Source organism: Sminthopsis crassicaudata, chromosome 4, assembly GCF_048593235.1.
Source record: "Sminthopsis crassicaudata isolate SCR6 chromosome 4, ASM4859323v1, whole genome shotgun sequence".
Taxonomy (NCBI): domain Eukaryota; kingdom Metazoa; phylum Chordata; class Mammalia; order Dasyuromorphia; family Dasyuridae; genus Sminthopsis; species Sminthopsis crassicaudata.
In genome coordinates, this window is record NC_133620.1 from 32,812,499 (window position 1) to 32,838,023 (window position 25,525).

The window sequence follows — 25,525 nt, forward strand, 5'->3', positions numbered from 1 at the left end:
TATAATATATAGATTTCTGGTCTTAGAAATACCTGGGTCAAAGTGTTATCTTGGACAGATATTGGTTGTGTGACCTTGGGCGAATCCTTTAAGTTCTCAGTAGCCAAGGGGATAACTCTCAAGACTATATAAGTTTCAAAATAGGAATCTACAATGATAGAAGACATTTCCACATTAGAAGTTGTCTGTACTAAAAGGAAAAAAAAAAAAGAATTGTCTGTACAAACAAATCACAAGGCCAGTTCCTCCAAAAAGAACTAGAAAGATGTAGTAGAGACAGTGTAGAGTGTAATTCTCTCACTACTGGGTCTCGAGACTCCTTTGAATTCTTAAAAATAAGTATTCCAAAGAACTTTTGTTTTTTCTCATTATGTGTATCTACCATATTGGAAATTAAAACTGATAACTTTTGAAAAATACATATTAAAATTAAACCCATTGTTTTTATTGAAAAAATCCAAGAAACATGTGAAACCCATTGCATATTATCATAAATAACATTTTTATTGAAAACGGTTTTTTCAAAAGAAGAGTTAATGATGGGTGACATTTTTACTTTTGCAAATATCTTTAATGTCTGACTTGTTAAAGGCTGGATTCTCATCTTCTGCATTCAAAGCATTCCAGTATGTGGTTTTGAGTTCAGATACTTTCAGGGCCTCCACGAAGTCACAGCTTTTTATAATCATACTGAAATATTATTTGCCATGTTTAGAGTTGAATTTTCTGCAACCAAAAGAGCAGACTGGGTGCAGATGCAGATAGAAAAAGTCGATTTGATTGAAATCTGAGTTCTAGACTGTTTAGACAAAATCATTTATTATATAGACTTGTCCTTTAAAACTACCATTTTGTTATGCGTGTGTCCATGAGGTCATTTGTCCTGTTAAAAATGTGGAGTATATGAATGAAGCTTAGATCCAAATAAAGTTGTTTTTCATTCTTTAGTTCTATTGCTCAGAATTAATGTCCTTTGAGGCCAAAGTACTGTTTCCAGGGGAATCCTCAGCTGAATCCATGAAAATTTGGATAAAAATCGTGTCCAAACTTGACTTTGAAAGAAAGGAAGAAATATATGTGGATTTGTATTGTTCATTCTTTCCAGGGGAAAGGGTGCTCAAACCAAGTTCTTACATATTGGCCAGAAGCCTCTAGATCAGTGAGCTTCCCAAATGACAGCTTCAGCTTTCTCCCATCTTTGAGTTATTCTCCTACCCTCACACTGGCATCATTTCAGACTTCAAACTTGTGATCTGAATAAGGCAAACATTTTGAATTTATTTCAATATTATGATTTTTAATGTTCAACTTTTATTAACATCTTTCAAGTATTAAATTCTAGCATTTTTATTTATGCCTCCAGTCTTGGATTTTATTCTTTTGGAAGTCACCATTCACTTGTGTCCCATCATCAAACAAAACTGGTAATCAAGTGTATTTCTGGAAACCAGCTAGGCTATGCTTTTAAAAAAATGAAAAAAGGATCATTTTCTTTAAATAAGAAAAAAAAATTTAACAGAGAGAAGTGCATTTGCTGATAATTAGATGAACTAGGCTTATGTCTCCCAGCACTTAGAAGCTTGAAATTCGTCAGATCTCTTACAGCATTAATTAAAAAGAATTTATGTTTTTTTAATAAAATGCTTCATGTTTTAGCCCCTTTATTCCTCCACCCGATGTGATTATGTGGGGGCTGAAGGGAATTCAGGTTAATATGTTGACACACTTAACAATGCAGGGTCGTGTTGTGCAATCTGCCTGACTGGTTCGGTTCAGTACCCCCCCTGACAGGTCCTAATCATCCCCTGCCCTAAAGGCAGAGGCAAAGAGAGGATTTTAATTACTGCTCGGATGCGGGGTTGCCAGCATTAAATTGAGACATAATTAGGCCTCCGAATTTTAATAATTGTCCTAGCTAATTGGGCAGACAAGTGCGTTATGCAGCGTGGCGGGCGTGATTAGATAATTAGTATTTCCAAATGACAAAATTGGGCTCTTGGTTACAAATTCTAGATGAAGGGGAGAAAGGTAGCAAGCGGATCTTTACGAGTCTATTAAGGGAGAGTTTAGCGATGTTGGTAATTTGAAGTCCATTAAGAAGGCGCATTCTGTTTTCAGGGCTAGGCGCCTTGGACAGGTGGCCCTGCCCACCTCCTGGGCACCTTCCCCAGTGACTTCTGAGCCAAGGCCCTGTGCAGCTCTCTAGCCTTCGATGAGTTGGTTGGAAGGGCTCCTTCCCTTCCTCCCCCCACAAGGTCTCACCCCTTGGGTGACTGAAAATGAAGGGCATGTTTCTGGATAGGAGAGATGAGGATATTCTCAGGTCAATGATAAAGGTTTTCAAATGGAGACAAAGCCTAAAACTTTGGCCATTTTCCCTGTAGAGGATAAGCGTGGCTTTTCCCGGTGGATTATACTTTCTCTTCAAATCCAGAAATGATACCTTAGCTTCACCCAGAATTTTCTTAAATTTATGTTCCCATCGAGTAAATACGGGGAAGACTACAGACTTTCATGAGCTGGCCGGCTCTGTTATGTGCCCAGGAGTAGTGTGCTGCTCAGCAGCTTCCCCTCTGGCTCTAAGAATCAAAGTGATCTTTACCTTTCCAAATCCTCTTTAGGGCATAAGCCTGAAACTCACAAAGCTTTGGCGAGAAGTCACAGAGACCCGGATGGGGCGAGTTAACATCTGTAACTGTTGTGGGGGGCTCAACCGCACCCACGGGGCAGGTGCTGTCAGTATTCTTATTCTGGGCGGTATGGAGCAGCTTTGATCTTTGGACTTGGATCACTCAAAAGCGTGGCCTGCAAGGGAGGTGGAGGTTGTGGGGAGGAAGTGGAGGAGGAGACAGCCCTCGAGCTTCACCGGGCCGGACAGTTTGGGCAGGGCCCTGCAGAGGAGTGGCCCAGGATGAGCAGTGAATGAGCTTTGATCAGCACAAATGCTCCGGAAGGTGGTCCCAAGAAAGAAACTTGAGGGCGCCCTTGCTTCTCGAAGCTGACGTGAGCTGATAGGACATAATCTGATGGTCAGAGTTAGCGGAGTGTAGCGGAAAGATTGAGTGATCCACGGCTGTGGGTTCAAATCTTAGCTCTGCCTGAAGGACTTGAGAGAAGTGACACCATTCTGGGTCTTAGTTTTCTCATCGGGACAGTGCAGTTCTACTGATGACCTGTAAGAGTCACAAAGTCTAAGGCTGCTAGGCCAATAGATCTGACTTCGGTCCTGATTTTTAGATTATCTTTCCTTTTGGGAGAGGGGGCAGTCTGATGGAAAGGACTAAAGGATAACACCCCAACTGGAAGGAGGAATGGAAATGCTGCTTCAAACTTGCTTAAAAGCAAGGATTAAAAGTCCTTGCATTTATTTTTTGTCACAGTAGAGCTAATTTAGAGCAGAAGATACCGGAAGGGCTGGGGGAAAGCAGAAGTAGGACCAACAAGATTTACCCAGAGCTTTCTGCAGAGCTGGAGAGAGAAGCGGTGTCAGTTTCAGGGATGATCTGTATTTTACATAATCAGAAAGGCCGGGAGAGCTGAGGTGGCTCAGAGGCCCGGCAGGAGGCCCACGAGTCGCCGGGGGTCCGGGCCCGGCTCAGGCCTCAGCCCCGGAGCACCTCCCCTCTCCGGACCCGAGGCCCGGGGGCGGGAGAGGCAGGTGCCAGAAGTGTCACTTTCCCGTCTCCTGCACGCCGTGTCAGAGCTCTCCTCCCCGGCCCCTCCTCCTCCTCGGGAAGAAGTGCATTTATGACTGATCACTCAACACCTTGTTGGTTCCGATTGCAGAAAACACACCTTATAAATATACGATAACCATCCTGTAATAGAGAGTGTGACAATTTACTTCACAGCGCGTTTCGGGCTGCTAATTGATCGTTTCAGTCCAGGGACTATTTTGGAATAAATTATACCCATCAAAAGGAGATCACAGTTCGTTTGGAGAGAAAGATCTCCACGTCGCTTCTAGTTCGGCGGCCGCGGGAGAGGGGGCTGCGACCCCGCGTGGGGGAGGGGGCGTCGCAGGGAAAGGGTAGCTGCTGTCGGAAGGCGTGGGCTCCCGCCGGGAGACTGCGGAGCCCGCGGCGGACGGTAGAGGCCGCTCTCTTTGTACGCAAGCAGGGGACCGGAGCTGGCGGGCCGGCAGCAGGCGCCGGGGGACCAGGACGGGGCCGGCCCGCGAGGATGGACAGTGAGTATCCTCAGCCCAGGGTCGCGGCCAGAGAGAGTCCCGCAGGGTGGGGAGGACCGGGCGGACCGAGGGGTGCCGGGAATGAGGTCTCCCAGCACGCTGGCGGCGCCCGGGGACCGGGGTGCTCACTCCTCCCTCCTCCCGAGCCGTTAGTTTTCGGCGCAGGAGGGGGGGCTCGCTCTCCTTAAGTACCTCGCCAGTAAGCAAGCACCGGGGCGGGGGCGGGGGTGGGGCGGGTTGTCGCCGGACTAGTCGTAGAAAGGCGGCTGGGCCGGCCGTAGCCATCCCACGTGAGAGCGGGAGGGCGCGTGGCTCCCGGCGCTCAGGGTCTGGCGGCGCCGCGGCCGATTACCCCTCTCGGGAATCTGACATTGACGTGTATCCACGTGTGGCATCCGTGTCCCAGGGTAAGCGCCTCGAGGTCAGGGACGGCCCCTTTTGGCTTAGCGTCCTCGCCAAGTACCCGCATACAGTAGGCGCCTAATAACCGCTCGGTGAATGAATGAATGAACGAACGTCCATCTCAGCGTCTCGCAGTTGGACTTAATTGAATTGGATTGGATGACGTAGAAGAATGAGGGAGGCAGATGGAAAGGATGTGCAAAGGGCTTGCAGCAGGACCCACATTTAATCCAGGTCCCCAAGATCGAATGTGTCTCTTTGAAACCTTTGGTCTCTTCCTTTGGTAGAAGGGTCCCTCCTTTTTACAAAGCCCCCCCCTTTTTTTTTTACCAGACTCCTTTTACCCCAAGAGAAGAAACTAGGAGGTTAAGCTGACGGGGAGTGGGCTGGTGGTGGAGGTGGAGGGCGGGAATATCTCCGAGATCCAAGGTGTAAGAAAACAAAAAATCAACAAAATTAAAAACAAACAAACAAAACTATCAAAGGGCTAAAGAGAATTGGCTAATCTTCGAGTCAAGAACACCAGCACATGCTTTAGTCGCGCCCTCCAGAAATCCTCATCTAATAAAATGGCGCCCCTTCTTAAAGACTGCTTCCGGTTGGCAGGATTTTCTAACTTTTTCGGCCCATCCAAATTGGGCCCCTCCTCATGGAGGCTGGCCGTAGTCTTGCCACCCAGAGGTGCTGTAGAGCAGCAGTCTGACCCAACTGTGACTTATAAAAGAACAAGCAATGACTCAGATGCCCATCGTGCCAACCAAGAGGGCGGCACCCGGTGCCCTGCAGGTGTTTGAGAGAGAGAGAGAGCAGAAAATCGTGCTGACCAGGACCATGGGGAGTATCATACAGAGAGATACCGGTCACGGGAGCAGACCTCGCAGTCTTTCTTATTGAGTCCTAATAAAGTTTGTGTTTGACTCACCGCCTGCCCCCCTCCCAAAACGCATTCTCCTCAAGTAGATATCGGACACAACTTCTTCCTGCTATCTCCCATGCTGCGAGGGGGTCAGACTTCAGTCCTCTGTCCCGTTAACACCACACGTGCACTAATCGAGGCCCAGGGATGTTTTCCTGCAGGAAGTTTCCTCCGGATTCGTTACGGGGAATGTTGTACTGTGTGAGTCAGTCAATTCTGGAAGGATGGTTAATCTGGAAACTCGGAAGTTCCATCAGAAACTATCTATCGAGGAGTATTTATTTCACCCAAAGTAAAATACTTGTATTGAGGTGAAATCTTTATTTTAAGATTTTGGAATATGTTGTGTTTATTATTAAAACTTTTCTATTGGCCCACAACTTTGTGGGAAGTGGGACTTTTTCTTGCTTTACAGATCAGGAAACTGAGGCCTGGAGCAGTTATGTGGTTTGCCATAGGTTGCATAAAAAACTGGAAAGGGTGAAGGGGGGAAGATCCTTAAATACCTCTTTTTTTATTGGTCAGAATTTCTTGGTTCTGTTCCATCTATCTGAACGGTCATTCATTAAGTGCTTATTAAATACCTATTGTGTATTCTACTTTATCTGTATATTTGTATATGTGTATGTGTGTGTATATATATATATATTATGTATATATATATATATATATATATATATATATATATATACAGATATATAGACTTTGGCCATTTTGAACTATATATTATGTATATGTATATGTATATTGAAGTAGATATAATATTTATAATATATAATAATAATATAGATATAATATTTAAGTATATATATATATATATATACACTTATATAGAGAGATACAGAAACAGAGAAAGATAAGCAATAACTGTTGAATTGAGTTGTTTTTTCCAAAAAAAAAAAATCTCCAGAAAATTGGTTTCATAAATATGCAATTCAAAATATTCTTGTAAAATATGAAAAAGGTTGCTTTTGGAGAAAGTGAAGTATAAAAAGGTAAATTAACTTCATTAAGGCATCAGCTTAAGAAGAAAATTAGGATCATAGAATATCTAAAATAGAAGTAATCTCAGAGGCTAGCATTTAACTTGAAGCAAGAATCCTCTGTGTTTTTCTGGAAAATGATAAACCTTCACCTGAAGACTTTCAGTGACAGAGGACTCATTACATATTCCAGAAATTCATTCCACTTTTGGAGAGTTCTACTAGGAGAAATTTTTTTCTTCATATTGAACTAGTATCCACCATTTTGGTCCTGTTTTTGCCTTTGGGGATCAAGAATTCTGGATTTCATTTCTAAGACTTGGACTAGAATAGAGGATCTATTTCTTAAGCCTATGACATAATGCCATGCTTTATTTTTTCTAGAATAAATACTTGTGAGATTGAAAAGGATTGAAGTAAAGAGATTATATCCTGATGACCAATGAAAAACACATTGTTACTTTTATTTATTTATTTTTTTTATCACATAGAACTTGGTTAGGGACTTCATTGAAAAATGTAGCCACAGGGAGAAAAATCATTTTAAATGCTTGTCACATGATATGCTATGCTGTGTTGCTTGACATTATCTGGTTAAAAAAATGTTATTTTTGTTAAAAAAAAAAAAAAAAAAAGCATACCCTTAAAACAAATTCATGTGCTTTTTTCTGCCTCCAAACAAACAAGCAAAGAATAAAGCAAAGAGACATTTCTGTTTAAAATATCTTTTTTATTTTTTTAAGAGAAAAGAAGAAGAGCAAAACATACAGAATATGCCCCTAGGAAGGAATTTACATATACAGGGTTGATTCTGGTTGAGTGATTGTAACCATGTTTGAAGAACTTAGGAAATCATGGAATAGGAACAAATCCATAAAAACCCAAAACATTTTGTTAATGTGCTCTGAGGATTTCTGGGGAGCACAACTAAGGTATATATGTTTGTGCTGGACTAATCATGGACAAGGATATTGAAGAATAACCATTTCTTTCTAATTGGCTGATAGATTTTTTTTTTAAAAGTTCTTATCACAGGATGAATCTTATCACAAAATAAAAATGGCTAAGCAAACCATAGAGACTAATTTTCCCCAACAGATTTAGCATTCCATATCCTCCGCCTGGATCCAAAGAGGAGGAAAACTTGTTTCATCATTTGTTCTGTAGAAGGGTTGTAATTTCAAATGTTACTTTATAATATAAAGTATATTTTCATGCTCAAACTTCCACATCTAAATTTGTGCGGCTTCTTCAAAATAGCCACCTTAGGAGACAGCATATGTATTCCTAACATTCTTTCATTACCCAGGTGAATTCTGGAAACTTATATTTTCTTATATTTTTGTCATTGTTTTTAGAATCTAGAATATGGTCTTTTGAATGTAGTCCTCATTGTTGACAAATTTTCATCTTCTGAGGGTCAATTTGATTTTTACAAAGAACCAAAAGTGTGAGAAATATGGTAGGTGATCAAGGAAGTTGGTGATTATCCAGAAACAAAGTACTCTTCCTTTGCTTTCTTAAACAATTAAAAAAGCTATTTTAGAAGAGAAGCTACAATGATGTTTTGACTAATGATATTAACAATGCAATAAACATCCACTTTGAGGGACCTAAAATACTCCAAGGACCTAAATGGGCATTTTGAAGGCTAACCAAAGTCTTATTTTAAAATCATATCTAGCAAATTATAATAATCGTAAATTTAGAGCTGGAAGAGACCTTTAAGATTATTTAGTCTGACTTCCTCATTGTACAGATGAGGAAACCAGAGTCCACAAGGTAAAATGACTTGTATAAGATTATCCATCTGGTAATGATGGAGTTAGGACTAGAACTCAGGCCTCTGACTCAAGATCTGGGTTGATTGACAATTTGAGGGTCACTAATGCAGTGACTTTGAGGACTCATATTTGAGGGCATGAAGTTGGAGGAAAGACAAAAGGTGTCATTAATTAGATCAGGCCTGTTCCCCACCTCCCTACACATCTCATAGAGCTGATGTTACACAGTTTTCCAAAGAAGTGATGATAAATAAGAAATTAAATGTCACATGTCCTATATGATAGTGAGCATTGGTATAAATATTATGTTGAACACCCCTAACATAACTCAAGGACATGAATTGGCTTTGTTGTTCAGTATGTCTAGCTCTTCATGACCCCCATTTGGGATTTTTTTGGCAAAGATACTGAAGTAGTTCGCCATTTCCTTCTCCAGCTCATTTTACAGATAAAGAAACCGAGGCAAATAGGGTTAAGTGACTTGTCCAAGCTCCCAGAGCTAATAAGTGTATGAGGCTGGATTTGAAACCGTGAAATGAATCTTCCTAATTCCCAGCTTAATGTTCTATCCACTGTGTCACCTAGCTGCCTCACATAAATAGGTAAAAGAGGTCAAAATACAATGATTATTTTGAGAGTTATAGATGATGATATAGATGATGATTAAAGAACTAAAAGAGACCTTGTGGTCCTCATTTTCCTGATGAAGAAACTGAGGCCAGAAAGGGAAGGGGATTCAACTAATATTACACAAGTTCTGGCTAGTGGAGCTAGGCTTTGAAGCTAGGTCTTCTCATTTTCTGAATCCAGTTTTCTCTCCACTTGATAACATCCTGTCCATGACCCTGAATGGCAATAAAGATTAATTTATTAAACAAGATTTTAAAAACCCAACATGTTAATAATTTACAATTCCACACAATCAGAGGCCACAATCAATTAGGATTGTTAAAATCTCACAGAGGATTATTTTCCCCATAGGGTATGGGGATCACCCTTTCTGCATTATTTCCTGGGTGAATTCTACAGGACCAAAAGTGCCGAATGAAATGTGGATGAGCCTCTAGCCCAGTAGACCTAGAACCTGATAAATGGCTTTGTTCGTCAAATTGCATTGCAAATTGTAGTAATGCTCTTAAAAATTCTAAAGGACTCTCTTTTGTCCTCATTATTCAATCATAGCTGACTTTCTGTGACCTTATTTTGGGATTTTCTTGGCAAAGATACTGGAGTAGTTTGCCATTTCCTTCTACAACTCATTTGATAGATGGAAAACCTGAGACCAAAGTGCCCAGGCTCACACAGCTAGTCATTGACCAAGGTCAAATTTGAACTCATCAAGTGAGTCTTCTTTCTTCCAAACCTAGTGCTTTATCCTCTTCATCACCTAGGTGCCCCTTTTAAAAACCTTTAATTTGTTGTTTTCCATTTCCACTGAGATCAGAATAAGAAATATGCATTAAGGTTGTAAGTTGGCTCTAAAGGAAAACATGCCTCTTCTCACAGGACAAGCCACCAGATGTTGGAAGGGTTGTCTGAGGAAATAACGAAATCTCTTCTTTTAAAATCTTTTAAAAAGAGAAATAGATTCCTGCCCATTTGGAATAGGGCAGATGTCAAGTCATGCCATGAAAGCTGAGTAGACAGCTAGATGAGCTCTCCAAAGCTCTTCAGTCCTGATTCATAGAAAACAGTGAGATAAATCCCAACCTAAACCTAAATTCAAGGTTCAGAGTTGGGAAACAGGATGGGGAATATATTCAGGGGAACTCAGATGGCACAGCAGCCTAATATTAGAATCAATTAAATTTCTTTTGGTTAAATGAACTTCCTTCAAAGAGTAATTCAAGTTCTATTATTTGGGGCCTTTTTATATCTTCCTCTGCCAGGGGCAAAGTGGTCCGATGGGTAGAGTGGGGTCACCAAGACTCCTCTTTCTAAGTTCAAAGCCAGCCTCAGACACTTTCTAGTAGGGTAAACCTGGGCAAGTCACTTAACCCTGTCTGCCTCAGTTTCCTCATTTGTAAAATGAGCTGGAGAAGGAAATGGCCAACCTCACCAGTATCTTTGCCTTTTCCATTTTTTTTTCAGTTAGCAAGCATTAAGTTTCTTTTTAAAAGTAATGTTTAAATTTTATTAAGTGATATGAAATGGAGACCCACAGTTTCATATAGAATCACCTTTTTGTGTTTCTACCCTATGTATGGAAATGACACTTTTTTGGGTATTTAATTTAAGAGTTGATATTTTTTGGTGTTTAAGTTAGAGCTTTGATATTTAATTTAAGAGTTTTTCTCCACAAAAGCAAACAAAAGAGTGTTTATTTTGGGGGGGAGTGAAAACATTGGACAACAGAAGCTGAAAAATGAGTCAAAAGTAAAAGACTTAGTCTCTAAGTCAATTTTCTTCCAATATCACCCATGGAATTATATATTTTTTCAAATTTAAAGCTTTTATTTTTCAAAGTATATGCATATAGTTTTCAGCATTCACTCTTGAAAAACCTTTTGTTTCAAATTTTTCTCCCTCCTCTCCACTCCCTCTCCCAGACAGCAAGTGATCCAATATATGTTAAATATGTGCACTTCTTCTATCATATTTGTACAGTTATCTTGCTGCACAAGAAAAATCAGATCAAAAAGGGAAAAATGAGAAAGAAAGTAAAATGCAAGCAAGCAACAACAAAAGAGGTGAAAATATTATGTTGTGGTCCACATTCCCAAAGTCCTCTTTCTGGGTGGCTCTCTCCATCATAAGACCATTGAAACTGGCCTGAATCATCTTGCTGTTGAAAAAAGCCAAGTCCATCACAATTGATCATCATATAACCTTGCTGTTTCTGTGCACAATGTTCTCCTGGTGCTGCACATTTCACTCAGCATCAGTTCATGTAAGTCTCTCCAGACCTTTCTGAAATCATCCTGCTGGTCATTTCTTACAGAAAAATAATATTCCATAACATTCATATATTATAACTTATTCAACCATTCTTCAACTGATGAGCACCTGCTCACTTTTCAATTCCTACCACTACAAAAAGACTATTACAAACATTTTTTGTGCATGTGAGTTTATTTCCCCTTTTTAATATTCTCTTTGGGATACAGGCCTAGTAGTGACACTGCTAGATTAAAGGGTATGCACAGTTTGATAGCCTTTTGTGCATAATTCCATATTTTACTCTAGAATGGTTGGATCAGTTCACAAATCTACCAACAATGTATTAGTGTACTAGTTTTCCCACATCCCCTGCAATTCATTATCTTTTCCTATCATTTTAGCCAATCTGAGAGGTCTGTAGTTGTACCTCAGAGTTGCATTAGTTTGCATTTCTCTAATCAATAGTGATTTAAAGCATTTTTTTTTCATATGGCTAGAAATGGTTTTAATTGATTTATCTGAAAACTGTCAATTCATATGCTTTAATAATTTATCATTTGGAGAATGGCTTGTATTCTCATATATTTGAGTCAATTCTCTATATATTTTAGAGATGAGGCCTTTATCAGAACCCTTGGATATAAATTTATTCTCCAGTTTATTATTTTCCTTCTAATTTTTGTCTTCATTGGTTTTATTTGTACAAAAAATTTTAACTTAATATAATAAAAATTATTCAAATTAAAATTTTAATCAAATTCAACAAATATGTATTTAAAGGGCCTACCAATGCAACAAAGACTAGAATGAAGGCAGAAAAATGGGGAAAAAAGTTTTTTTATGACAAAAGTCTCTGATAAAGGCTTTAATCTCTTAAATCTCTCTTTCTCTTTCTTTTTTTTCCTCTCTATATACATGTATAACTAAGTCAAATTTATGAGTATAAATCATTTCCCAATTGATAGTCAAAGTGTTTGAATGGGCACTTTTTAGATGAAGAAATTCCAATTGTTTATAGTCATATAAAATACCTCAAATCGCAATTGATTAGAGGAATGCACATTAAAATACCTCTGAGGTATCACCTCATATCTATCAGATTGCCCAATATGATGGAAAAGGAAAATGATAAATGTTGGAGGAGTTGTGGGAAAATTGGGACACTAATTCATCATTAGTGGACTTGTGAACTGGTCTGGAGAACAATTTGGAACTATGCCTAAAGGTTTATAAAACTGTGTATACTCTTTGGTCCAGCAAAATACCATTGCAAGGTCTGTATCACAAAAGGGGAAAGGACATATTTGTGTAAGGGTATTTGTAGCATCTCTCTTTGTGGTGGCCAAGAACTGGAAACTGAGCAGATGCCCATCAATTAGTGAGTGGCTGAACAACTTGTTATATATGATTGTAATGGAATAGTATTATGCTGAAAAAAATGAAGAGAGGATGATTTCAGAAAAACCTGGAAAGACTCTCATGAACTAATGCAAAGTGAAATGAGCAGAACCAGGAGATCATCTTACATATTAACATGATGTTATACAATGAACAATTATGAATGACTTAGCTATTCTCTCAGGATTACAATGATCCAAGACAGTTCTAAAGGACTCATGCTATCTATCTACAAGAAAGAACTGATGGGGTCTGAATGCAGAGTCTCTCCCTCCCTCTCTCTTTTCTTCCTCTCTCCCTCTTATCCTCTCCTCTCCCCTCCCTTCCTCCCTCCCTTCCTTCCTTCCTTCCTTCCCCCCTCCCTCCCTCCCTTCCTTCCTTCCCCCCTCCCTCCCTTCCTTCCTTCCTTCCCCCCTCCCTCCCTTCCTCCTTTCCCTCCCTTCCTCCCTCCCTCCTTCCTTCCTTCCCTTCCTTCCTTCCTTCCTTCCTTCCTTCCTTCCTTCCTTCCTTCCTTCCTTCCTTCCTTCCTTCCTTCCTTCCTTCCTTCCTTCCTTCCTTCCTCCCTCCCTCCCTCCCTTCCTCCCTTCCTCCCTCCCTCCCTTCCTTCCTTCCTTCCTCCCTCCCTCCCTTCCTTCCTTCCTTCCTTCCTTCCTTCCTTCCTTCCTTCCTTCCTTCCTTCCTTCCTTCCTTCCTTCCTTCCTTCCTTCCTTCCTTCCTTCCTTCCTCCCTTCCTTCCTTCCTTCCTCCCTTCCTCCTTTCTTCCCTCCTTCCCTCCCTTCCTCCCTCCCTTCCTCCCTTCCTTCCTTCCACCCTCCCTCCCTTCCTTCCTCCCTTCCTCCCTTCCGTCCTTCCTCCCTTCCTTCCTCCTTTCCTTCCTTCTTTTCCTTCCCTTCCTTCCTTTCCTTCCCTTCCTTCCTTTCTTCTCTTCCTTCCTTAATTCCTCCTTCCTTTAAGAAAGAAGAAGAAAAAATTCCTACAAAATAAGAAAATGTATATATGTATCGCTTTTATCAGAGTGCTCAAAGGGTGAGGAAGAAAGGGAATAAAAGGTTTTGGAATGCCACATTTAAAAAAGAATAATAATAACTTGGGAAAAACAAAATATTTATAAAAAGAAGAAAAGTGTATTAAAAAAAAGATATCAAATACAAAAAAAAAAATTGCTTATGTTTTGCCAGATAATACACTAGGCATAAAGCTACGGAGGCAAAAATCTAATCCCTGCCCTCAAGGCAGACATTCTACTGCATCCCCAAAGTATTTAATTTCCATTATTCTTACTCAAAAGTACAAACAAAAACAAAACCCTTAGAACATATACGCATAGTCAAATAATATAAATCCCCACATTGGCCATGTCCAGAAATGTCTTGTCTCATTCTGCATCTTGAGTCCCTTACCTCTGTCAGGAGATGTATAACGTGGGGTCCTTTGGATTCATATTTGGTCATTACATTGATCGATGTTCTTAAGTCTTTTGAAGTTGTTTTTCTTTACACTGTTGTTGTCATTGTATGAACTGTGTCATTGGTTCTGCTCATCATTACATCACTTCACAGAAATCTTTCCAGGTTTCTCTGAAACTTTTTTCTCATTTATTATGGTATAATAGTAATCTATCATATACTATAATTTTTTAAACCATTTCTCAGTTGCATTGTTACTTTTTCCAAAGCATCCAAGGATTTAAAGGAAAGAAAAAACTGACATTACTGGGCTTTTTAGATCCCCACATACATTCCCTATTTTCCAACTCCATATTAAAAACATTTATGTGGAATTCTAATTTCATCTTTGTGGGAAACATTCCAACTTATAATCAGAGGTGAAAAGGTTCTTAGTTTTCATCCTGTCCAACTACTTTACTTTGTAGATAGGGAAACTGAGGCACAGAGAAATTAAGAAACTCAAAGACATATAGGTAGTAGATGGAAGAATTTGGATTCAAAGTCATGTCCTCTGATTCGAAATCTGGAGTTCCTTCTAACATATCACAATTTGTGTGGAACTTAGAGGTTATCTGGCACTAAATTTACCTTGTTGCCCATAGTTACAAAGCTAAATATGTTACTGAACCTGTCTCCTTGAATACAAGGGGGCTCCTTCTGTCCACATACATTTGCTTGTAGTTTTCCTGCATAGTGACTTCAACATGAAGGTCTCCTTGGCTCTTTGCTTCTCAAAGACTGCAGTGTAGTCATCTAGACCTGCAGACCAGATGAACATCAGGCTTGGCTCTTCTGGAGAAAGAGACCATGGAGGATAGATCCAGGTTTTCCCAACGTGAGTACCATACAAACAGAATTCCTAATTTGATGTCTGATAAGGAAATGGACAAGTCTCATAGGTTAGTCTCAAGTCGTGATTTTGGATCAGTCTTTCGGAGGCCAAATTCATGCCATCCACTTCTTTGATCGATAACCATTTATTGAACACGAACAGTTAGCACTCCTCTTTCTTGAAATACTTCGAATGACCACTGACTACTAAACATCCTTCTAAGGGCGCTTAACATCATGGTAACTTTGGAGACAGGAGGAGCTCTACCCATTTGAACATAGGCTGTATCTTTGATGAATATCCTTTCCATGCTACTGTTGAGTAAACTAACTTTTGTCACAGGATTGTTTTTTAAAAAATATTAATTATATGCAAAGCCTTATGTTAGGTGCTATCAAGAAATGCAAGGCTTTGCTCTCAAGGGGCTTGTCATCTATATGGGAAGAGTTATCTTTTTTTAGTTATAATTTTTTATTATATCTTTTTATTTACAAAGCATATGCATGGGTAATTTTTCAACACTGATCCTTGCAAAACCTTCTGTTGCAACTTTTCCTGTCCTTCCCTCCACCCCCTCCCCTAGATGACAGGTAGTCTATGGGAGGAGTTATAAAGGATGATCAACAATATAAACAATGCTAAATAAGTATCTCCAAAACTTTGTTGTTACAACGTGTCTTACTCTTCACAATCCCCGTTGGGGTTTTCTTGGCAAAGATACTGGAGTGGTTTGCCATTTCTCCTCCAGATTAGTTTATAGGTGAGGAAACTGAGGTAAACTGGGTTAAATGACTTCCTCAGAGTCACACAGCAAGGAAGAGTCCGAGACCACGTTAGAACTTGGGAAGATAAGTTTAGCACTCTACACTCTGAGGCTACTTTAATACCTACCTCCCCCCAAACTTAGCATCTTTTAAAGCTTTGAGAGCTCAAAACTACACCAATACTTTTGGATATTCTGTATATACTGAGCGCTAAATTATAGAAAAGAGAGATCATTTCTAGCCAGAATGATCTTGGAAAGCTTCGTAGAAGAGATGGGATTTTGGCTGAGCCTTGAAAGATGGGTAGAAAGGGAGAGGAAGACCTAAGTAGCAGAGTGTGTGGACTTCTGGCCTTGGAATCAAATTTAGCTTCAGACATTTCCTAGCTGTGTGATCATAGGCAAGCCATTTAACCTTTTTTTTTCCCCCCATCAATCTTCTCAACAGTAAAATGGGAATAATAGCTATACCTAGGATTGTTGTGAGGATAAAATGAGATAATGTATAGATATGTGAGATTGAGAAATAACCTGAGCAGCCTAATTTAGGCAAGGTAATTACAGCATTTCACTAAAGCCAACTGTTTAGACCACATACACACACATACACTTTGTTGCTTACTTGCCTCTTTGAACCTGTTTCCTAACATGTAAAAAAAGAAAAATGTGAGGATTGGACTATAAAATCTATAAGGCCTCTTCTAGCTCTAAATCTATGATTCTAAGGGAGGATATGAGCAATTTTTATGTACTGGCACTGGGCTAAGCACTTTGTAAACATTACCATTACCTTATTTGATCCTCACAACCACCATAGGAAGTAAAAGGTATTATTTCCCCATTTTATAGTTGGGGACACTGAGGCAGACTTAAATGATTCACTCAACTAGCATCTGAGGCAAGAATTTAACTCTAGGTCTTCTTAACTCTAGGGCCAGTACTCCACTAGGCCTGTCCACTTAACTACCTATAAATAAATAATTCGATCATTTCCGTCAAATATGGTAGGAAGAGACAAGAACCAAAGGTCATGTTTGGCAGTTTTAGTAAAGAGAAAGGTATGAGGGGATTCTGGTTGTTTCCTAATTTCTCTGCAAAGGTTCATACACCTCTGCTAAGAGTTCTAGTGTCTGAATATTGAATTGTGGCCCAGCTTAATTTCCTGTTAAAAGAGCATTTGAGAGGTGGACCAAAGTTATGACAACCACAGACAGAGGAGGAGAGACAAGATGGAAAGTCCTGGGGAAGCAGATAAATGGATCCCTATTGCTATCTTGGAAAAGAGGGAGAGGATTATTTTTATTTCTGATCTCCAGGGTTTTTATTTCTGTCCAAATGTGGAAGTATAGGAGGTGATTAGAGAAAGGAAGAATGGTGTCATGTGTTTGTTTAGGCTGCAAACATGCAAGTTAGATCCAGCTCTGACATTGATTTTTGGTGCAGCCTGCAAATGTAGGAAAAAAAGCCGGGGAGAGAGTGGAGAAAGGGTATAGATGGGAAAGGTGAGAAAAGAGAGAGAGAAGGAGAGAGACAAGGGGAGAGAGGGAGAAAGAAAAGGAGAGAGACAGAGAGGGGAGAGGGAGAGAGAAAGAGAGGGTGAGAGAAAAGAGACAGAGAAGGAGGAAAGAGGGAGAATGGCAGAGAGATACAGACAGACAGAGAAGAGAGAGACAAACACCGACAGATAGACAGAGGCATGGAGAAAGACAGAGAGGGGAAAAGAGAGACAGACATTGAGAGAGACAGAGACACAAAGAGAGGAAGATAGAGACAAAGACTCAGAGAGACAGAGAGAGAGAGAGAGAGAGAGAGATGGAGAGAGAGAGAAAGTGAGAGAGGACGGGGGGGAGAGAGAAGGAGAGAGACGGGGGGGAGAGGGAGACAGAGCTCCTCGCTGTTCCTAAAACAGTCCCCGGCTCCCTGGGGAGGGGAGGGCAGGGCCCGCCGGGAGCTGCGGAGCTGATTGGCCCTCCAGAGAGGGAGGAGGCGGAATGTTGTGACCGAGTGGCCTCGCGGGTCGTAGCGAGGCCGGCCGGCGGGCGTCCCTGCGGGGCGGGGGAGGCCGAGCTCCAGCCGCCAGTGGCAGGCCCAGCCTGGGGCCCTCTGGCCCGGCCTCCACGACCGTTTCCTGGTGCCCGGTCACTTTTCTAAGGCTTCCAGTGAGACCTCGCTCTCTCCCTCTCTCTCTCTTTTTCAATTAAAGGAGTTAATTACTGGGCGTTTAACTTTTTGCCAGGCTCTTTCATTAGGGCCCGGAGTCGGAGCCGAGCAGGCCAAGGGAAGTAATAACCTTCGCAGTGAGGGGCAAATCCTGTTAATGAACAAATTAAAGTTCAAACAAGGCCTCAAGTTCACAGCCTCGGCTCGCTCGCGTCTCTAATCAGAGTCGGACGCGCTCCGGGCCGCTCCCTTGTCGCCTTTATTACTTTTTAAGCTTTTCATCAGCACCGCCGGGTTATCCGGCCGCCCCCCTCCCCCCACCTTTCTGCCCCGACCCGGGCCGGAGCCGTTATAATCCCGTCTTAATTTGGCAACTTTTGTAAATCACATAAAAGGCCCGGTCGCCACCTTTGTCCAGCGTGCATTGCCGCCGCCCCCCGCGCCTCCGGCGAGCTCGGGGCTCCCGGCCCGGCTTCCCGAAGCGGCGTCCGGGCTCCCCTCGGGCTGCCCTGCTCCCGAGGCCATCATCGCGACTTCACGTTTCTCTCCTTTGCTCCATTCCTGCCTTCTCCCTTTCTCCCACGTCCACTTTTCCTCGTCCTTCTTGTTCTCCGTGCACATCTTTTTTCTCTTCTCCCTCCATCTTCCCTTCTCCTTCCTCTGCGCCCTCTCCATCCCTTCTCCTTCCTCCCTTCCCCCTCTCCACCTTTTCCCTCTTTCCCCTTCTCTCCTTCCTTTCTCTCTTCACATTTTCCGTCCTTCCCTCTCTATTCTCATCCATTTTCTTTCATCTTCTTTCCTCTAGTCCCTTTCGCCACCTCCTTGCTTTCCCTTTCCCTTTCTTCTCCTTTTTCCTTCCACACTTCTCTCTTCTCCCTTCTTTCTCTAGTTTTTTTTTTCAGTCTCTCTCCCTCCTTGATTTCCCTCCACCCTTTTTCTGTGCTCTTTTCCGTTCTTGCCTCCATCTTCTTTATTTCTCCTCCCCCCCTTCCCTTTCCTTTTCACTTCATTTTCTCTCTCCTCTCTTTCCTTGTTCTCGGCCTCCATTCTCTTTGCTTCTCCCTTCTTTTATCTCCCCCTCTTCTCGGGCTCCCTCTCCTTTCTCGTCCTTTTTGGACCTTCCCTCCAACCTAGACCCAAGGCACCCCAGAGTCCCCTGGGGCCTCGTCGGGCCTGTTGGAGGTCCCCGGCCCCCGGCCCTGCGTATTTTTGCCCACACTGTTTATAGAATCTGGGCCGCGCGACCCGGCTTTTTTTTTTTTTTTTTTTTTTTTGGCCACCCCTCGGTAGCGTGGACCGTGAGTGGAAGGGAGCCCTGCGTCTTCTCGGACCCAGCGGGTCTCCCGGGAGGGTGGGCTCGGGCCGGGAAGGGGAGAGAAGGGACCTCCGGTTCCATAGTGCAGCCCTCGGGGCTGGAGAGGACCCTAGAAAAGGGCACCCGGCGGGGGTCCCGGTGGGAAAGCGTGAGCTCGGGCGTGGGGAGCTCACTTCCAGGACAGTGAGGGGACAGCTCTCCGCCCGTCCCGGGTGCAGGCGTGCGGTCTCCGGCCCACAGCGCCGAGGAGGCGCAGGCACACCGCACGCGGGGTATCAGACGAGTGGCTCTCTCCCCCTTCCCCCATCCCCCTCCTTTTTTTTTTTTTGGACTGTGGGTTGCGTGGATTTTTTCCCCCTTTTCTACCACATCCACTGCTGCTTCCTCGCCGCCATCCAGAGTGCGGCTTGCTATAATCACCATGACAACTGCGGTCTATGAGCATACAAATAATAGAGATGAAATAGACAAAAGATTAGCATGCCGTGAAAAGTACAATAAGTTTCTTATTTAGCATTTAGATAACTGTCTTTCCTTCGGAGCAGGCTTCAAAGTTGAAGCCAGTTTAGACCAAGAGGATTAATTCTCTCTCCCGCATGCTTCATTGAATCTCTCATTACCAAACTTTGTCTGTATTGATGTAAGATTTGATTGAAGATTAGAGCATTTAGCAAATCTTGCTTTTCTGCATGTATCGGGTCTTTTCAAGCGCAGATCTCGGTGCCCAGTGGTCAATACCCTTACTTTTATCCAGTGTCTGCTTCATTTAAACTTCATCAACTCCATCAATGAACTGGAACGGGGAAACGTCTCTGCGGTCAGAATGTTGTGCTTTTGCGAGATCACGCTTTGCTCTTTCCCACTCCGGCCGCGTTAAACCCAAAATTGCACTATGATGAAGGCTGGGTGTTTTTTTTTTTTTTTTTTTTTTTTTTTTTTTTTTTAATCAATATGATAATGACAATTGGCTCTGAATGCTCTGGCCCGACTTAAAGTGGAAAGCTATCTGGTTGCCATTATCCAAACAACTTCTGCTCGTCTCGGGGAGGGGGCCGCCTTCTTTTGTGAGCGCCTTTAATACCTCGAATATTGCTCACGCTGAAGAATGATGCATCTTTGGAGGGGAAAGCTCGTCTGTCACGGCGAGAAGGGGAAGCGGATCTATTGGCGGGATGAATTATCTGGCTTGTTGCAGTGAATTATTTGCACTGTTTCCCTACCCAGTCAACAAGTTCCTGAGGTATAGTGCAGATCAATCAAAACTGACGGAGCGCATGTGAAGCCTTTACTGTGTAAATCTGGCTTTCCTGTCCTTGCCTGGTTGGCCCTGGCATCTGTATATCATTTTTATACTGCTACCAGTAGAGCAATTTCAAAAGTATTTGCAAGGAAAATTCATGTCCCCATCTGTTCCTGGAAGCATAAATGTGCCACCTTTGGAGGGTTTTCACTGGTAATCATATCTTTAATGATCAACAGACTTGTGATATATACCTTTCCATAAAATGGGGTTTTCTTCACTTTATTGTGATTGGCCAGAATAAATAGCTTTTCCATATGTTACGGAGATAAAATATAAGATTAGCAGAGGTCGTTTGGTGGATAGTAAACAAAAGAAACAATCCATTCCAAATAATCTTTAAAAAGAAGCCCCTACAAAATTAAGTTACATTAATACAGCATCTGGGGCCCAGCCCTGGGAGACAGACCTTTCCCCGCTCTGGAAATGGCGCCTTTAAAAATAGCAACGGGAGTTTTCGGACTTGTTCTGGGGGTTCTCCTTTAGATGCTGCACTTTTATGGAGGGGGGTGGGGAGGGGGAGGGGTAGGAGGGTCAGGAGAGCTGGATGTAGTAAAGGAGAAGAAGGGCGATGCTTCTTTGCTCTTGATTGAATTTTAATGTTATCTGGTTGTATTGCCAGTGGTGTTGGTGGAAGCCAAGGGAAGAAAAAAAATCTTGCTTCTGGAAAAGCTCTGAATGGTGATTCTTTTCATCTCTTTGCCTGTGTGTGTGTGTGTGTGTGTGTGTGTGTGTGTGTGTGTGTGTGCCTATGTGATTTGCAGTGAGAAATGGGGGTATTTGGGGAAGGTGGAGAAGGGGATCTTGCTGATAATGATTTTGAGATAAATGATAGTTCTATCCCCTATTGTTTTTATACTTCAAATCTCAAAGCAAAATCACTTCAGTCTGGAAAGAGCAGGGAGGTCCAGAGGCCCTCAGTAGTCTAAATTGTTTCCCCATTTCCCCTTGAAAGGACAGGTGAATTTTGAAAACTGCACTCTGGACAAACTGCTTTTTGAGGCCTCCTCCCGAGCCGAAGCAGGGCAGGCTGCGCTTGAAGAGCCACCTGGAGTTCCCTCCATCCCTGGGCCTCATGGCCAATCTGGTACGTAGGGTGGGGGAAGGGGATAGACAGAGTGGGTCATGTTAGCACCTCAAGCGAGACTGGCTCTCCACTGGTCTTCCCTAGAGCTTCTCATGAGCTCCATAAATACAATCAGGACTAGGGTGGGGAGACCTCCCTGGAAAGTGCATTTCTGTTGTTACCTGCAATAGACATTTGTTTCCACTTGGTAATAAAATCTCAGCACTTCCCTGTAAAATAGGGAACCAGGTTCCATTCGTGAGAGCAACAACTGTATGGCCTTAGCAAAACCGGGATTCCCTTGAATCGATTCTTTCCTAGTTGAAAATGTGTGTAAGGGGCTGCTTATTATTCCTCCCCCCCAAAAAAAAATTCTCAGTATTTAGGAATAGCTAATGATGAAGTCATAATATGTTTGGAGACTTCTAGTAAAGAGGAACTCACCTCTTTCTATGAATACAGGTATAAAAAACTCACCCCTTCACCCTGCCCCCCAGACAAATCAGAGTATTTACTCTGCTCTCCATAAGTTGTTCAGTGAACTAATATGGGATCTGCTTCTTGTATTGTGGGGTCTGTTCTCATTACTATTAATATTAATGAGAGGGAAGCTTTTCAATTCTTCTGAAATTGAAACCTTGCTCTAAAAGGGAGTAGGGTAGGTGGGTTATGCTCCTCAAATTTCAGAATTGCATTGATGTAAAAGTATTCATCTATTCAGATGTATTGTTACTAATTCTTTGTTCTTTGAAAGCTGAGATTGGAGACAGACTCCTTCCCCCTTTTATTCTTTGTATACATAGTGGAGTTTCCCACAGTAGGGGACACCTGTGCCTGGAACTCTAGTCCCAAATCCAGAACCCACTTCTCACAAGTCAACATCTTCATTGCTTAAAAAGCCAAGACCCTAAACCTGTCCATTTCTAGCCAGAGGTTCCTGTGAACATTAAAGTGTCTTAATCTCATTTATGGAGTCCAGAAAATATTGATTGATTTGAAGTAGGCCTAACCCTGGTCCATCTGTCCGGTTCTAGGCTGCAGACATTCTTGTGGTATTCTGTGAATGAATTTTCTAGACACTGGCACGAGAAATGGACCTCTCTGATCCCAAACCAACAATGATAAACATCTCCAAAAAACTGTCACAATTTGGTGAAAACTATGAACCAGAGAAAACTGCCAACAAAAGTATCTCTGGGACCACTCAATTTGCCATTTGAGAAGCTATTATCCTCAGCATCCAAAAGAAGATAGACTTTGGTCAAAGACAAACCAGATGATCACAGCACTGGAGGTGAGGAAATTCATGACTGTGGTAGGGCCATCCAATGCCTGGTACATTTACTCAACTCCCTTCCCCACAATCCACACAAGAACTTTCCTTATGGAAACTCCTTCCACCAGTGTAGATCAGTCATTGTCAATAATTCACCTCCATAGGGAGTTGCACATTGGGAGTCTGTGACTTGCCTGTAGTCACTTCTACACTCCTAATTTGAGGGCCAGCCCTCTCTCCAGTACCCTGTGCTGTCTCTTGTTCCTGATCCACACTGATGTTAAGTAAGTCTGTATATAGGTGAACCCCAGGGCATGGAATAAACATCTCCAGGAATGACAGGTGAAAGAAGATTTGCAATGACTGGAGAAACCAGAGATGATCCTCAGCTTTGTGTGCCCTAATTCCCAACCCCATACCCCTTTTTAATTCCTTATAACTCTGACCAGAAGAGAAGCTGCTTAGCCTGCAGGCAACTAGGAGGGAACAAAGTACAGTAGTCGTCCATTCCTGCTGTTGCCCAGTAGGAGGCAGGCCAGTCTGGTTTTCCCACTTTGGAGGTCAAGATGTGGTTTGCCGGCTTAAGATACAGTTTAACCTACAGATACTGCTGTCCCACGTCTAAGAGCTCCTGTGCATTGTACCAACAAGTCTATGTGGTTCTGATTGTGACTTACTGGAAAGAGACCAGAGAGACCAGGTGAGAGCCCTGGTCTTTTCAGAAATTTGCTAGGGCTAAAGAACACAGACTAGAAATGGACTTGCCATTGGGACCCCCTTTTAAAATAAAACATTTAGGGCACCCGGTTTCTTAGAAACTTCTTCCTCAACACTATTATGGGTTTTGTGCAGAATTTATTTAAACTCTTACGATGTTGGGGACCAAGAATTCTCAAGCACGTGTCCTTCCAACTAAATATGGGACATTTTGTTTATGGAAAAACAATTACAGCAACCGTAAAAATTAGGTTGAAACTTGTATTATCTATGATTCATCAAAGGAGGAAAAACAGCCAAAGTCACAGCTCAGTCTCTTCTCTTCCTCTGATCTCAACAAAATAATTTTTCTGCAGATTTGTCTAAAAGTCACAAAAAGACTTTAACCAAGTCCCCTCACCTTCCCTTTGGTGGCAAGGAGGAATCATTTTTAGGAAAAAGGATCCACTTTGGAATCCCTCCCCCTCCCAACCTCCCTCCCCCAAATGTGAAGTGTTTGAAAATGGAGATGAAGTCTTAGTCCGAGTTCCACCTTCCCAGCACCCAGCCTGGAATTCACACAGATGTACCAAGCCGGCTTTTTTTCTTTGTCCCCCCTGTCCAGGGGAAGATATGATTATGGGTAGAGGGGGTATGAGCCTGGAAGCAATTCCCTTCCTGAGAAACAAGTCTTGCTTAAGGCATTATATTTTTGGTTTGCAAAATGACTACCATTGACTTTTAAAGGGGATTTGCGAATTTCTTCTTAATGCAATACCACTTCACAGCTCACAAATTCATTCATGGCTAAAGCTCTTACATGGCTTTGCCCCTTACAAAATGCGAAAGTGTTTATAACGCTGATAAAGAAAATAAGATATGACTTCACATGTATAATTGATATAATTGATAACACATTGCTTGCCTTCTCAGTGGATGGGGGAGGGGCGGGCGGGAGAGAATTTGGAGCCCAAAATAAAAAATAAAATAAAATGACCAAGAAAGTAAAAGAGATTATTGAGAAAATAAGATAGCTTTCTTATCAATGGAGAATTTTTTTAAACATATAATAAACAGGAAGGAAATTGCTGATTTTTATTTGGAGACTGTTCTTTTGTTTCTTGGGAAATGTTTGGAGAAATATGTGGGCTAAGGTTTTCTAGCTAAAGAAGGCCCCGATTTTGCATCTTCAAGCAGTTAAAATTGGCCCTAATACCGGAGTAACTGGGGCAAGAAAGACAACGGCTTCAGGCGTGGAAAGAAGCTCTGATTTTCCCCATGAAAGGAAAATTCTCAAGGGGGGGTTGGTTGAGGTGTGTGTGGTGGTAGAGATCACGAGGTGATGAGGAACCCTTATAAACCGAAGTACACCCCAAGATCTGTTTGAAAGTTTAGCAAGAATTCCCACATCCAAGTGGGCAGTATGAGCCCACTGAGAAGTAGGCTGGAGTGGGGAGTGCTGGACTCGAAGATTAAAAGGCTTGGATTCGAATCCCTTCGGGCCCTGACTGGCCGTGGGTATCTAAGGATAAGTCGCTTAGTGCTTGTCGGCCTCAGTTTTTTCATCTGCAAGCGGGGATGGCAAAACCGACAGAAAGTGTTGTTTAACGATCTTTCAAGCTCCATAGTGATGTCTGATATTATTTGAACCACATTCGTTGACCTTTATTTTTCGACACAACTCCAGTAGGCAATGGCAACCGCTGGAAAATTGGGAACACGCTGAAGTCTGGCAAGCCCCCTGTGTTGTTTGTCCTGGGGGTCCTAGGAACCCCAGCTCTTCCAAGGCGCAGGGCCTCCTGGGTCTTCTCAGAATGGGGACCTATGCTTGTTTGGGGCTCTGTCTCCGATGGTTAAGGGGAGAGGCGGTGTTAATATATATCAATGAGCATGTCTTTCGGGGGCGGAAAGCAGACAAGCAACCTTTTTCGAAACCCCTAGGCTTGTGTCTCCTTCTGGGTTACCGGCGGTAGGGCGGGGGGTGGGGGGAAGGGCGGGACTGAGATCATTTTTCTAGATTGTTCAGGCTTTGACCTCAGTCCAGAGTCTGGGGATCAAATAAAAAAAAGCAAGGGGGGCGGGGGGAATCTCGGACTGTAGGCACGCCAGCATGGACC

The 25,525-nt window shown here is 42.4% G+C and overlaps 1 protein-coding gene and 1 long non-coding RNA gene across 2 annotated transcripts in view; one reads left to right on the forward strand and one right to left on the reverse strand.

Annotated features, from left to right (window-relative positions):
• Positions 1–25,525, forward strand: part of ZNF644 (zinc finger protein 644) — a 149,353-nt gene that overhangs the window by 111,295 nt on the left and 12,533 nt on the right. The window lies entirely within an intron of this gene.
• Positions 3,491–5,632, reverse strand: LOC141541793 (uncharacterized). Its single transcript, XR_012481902.1, has 2 exons — positions 5,514–5,632; positions 3,491–3,818 (listed from the first exon to the last, which is right to left on the reverse strand). It is a non-coding gene; the product is annotated as an uncharacterized LOC141541793 (long non-coding RNA).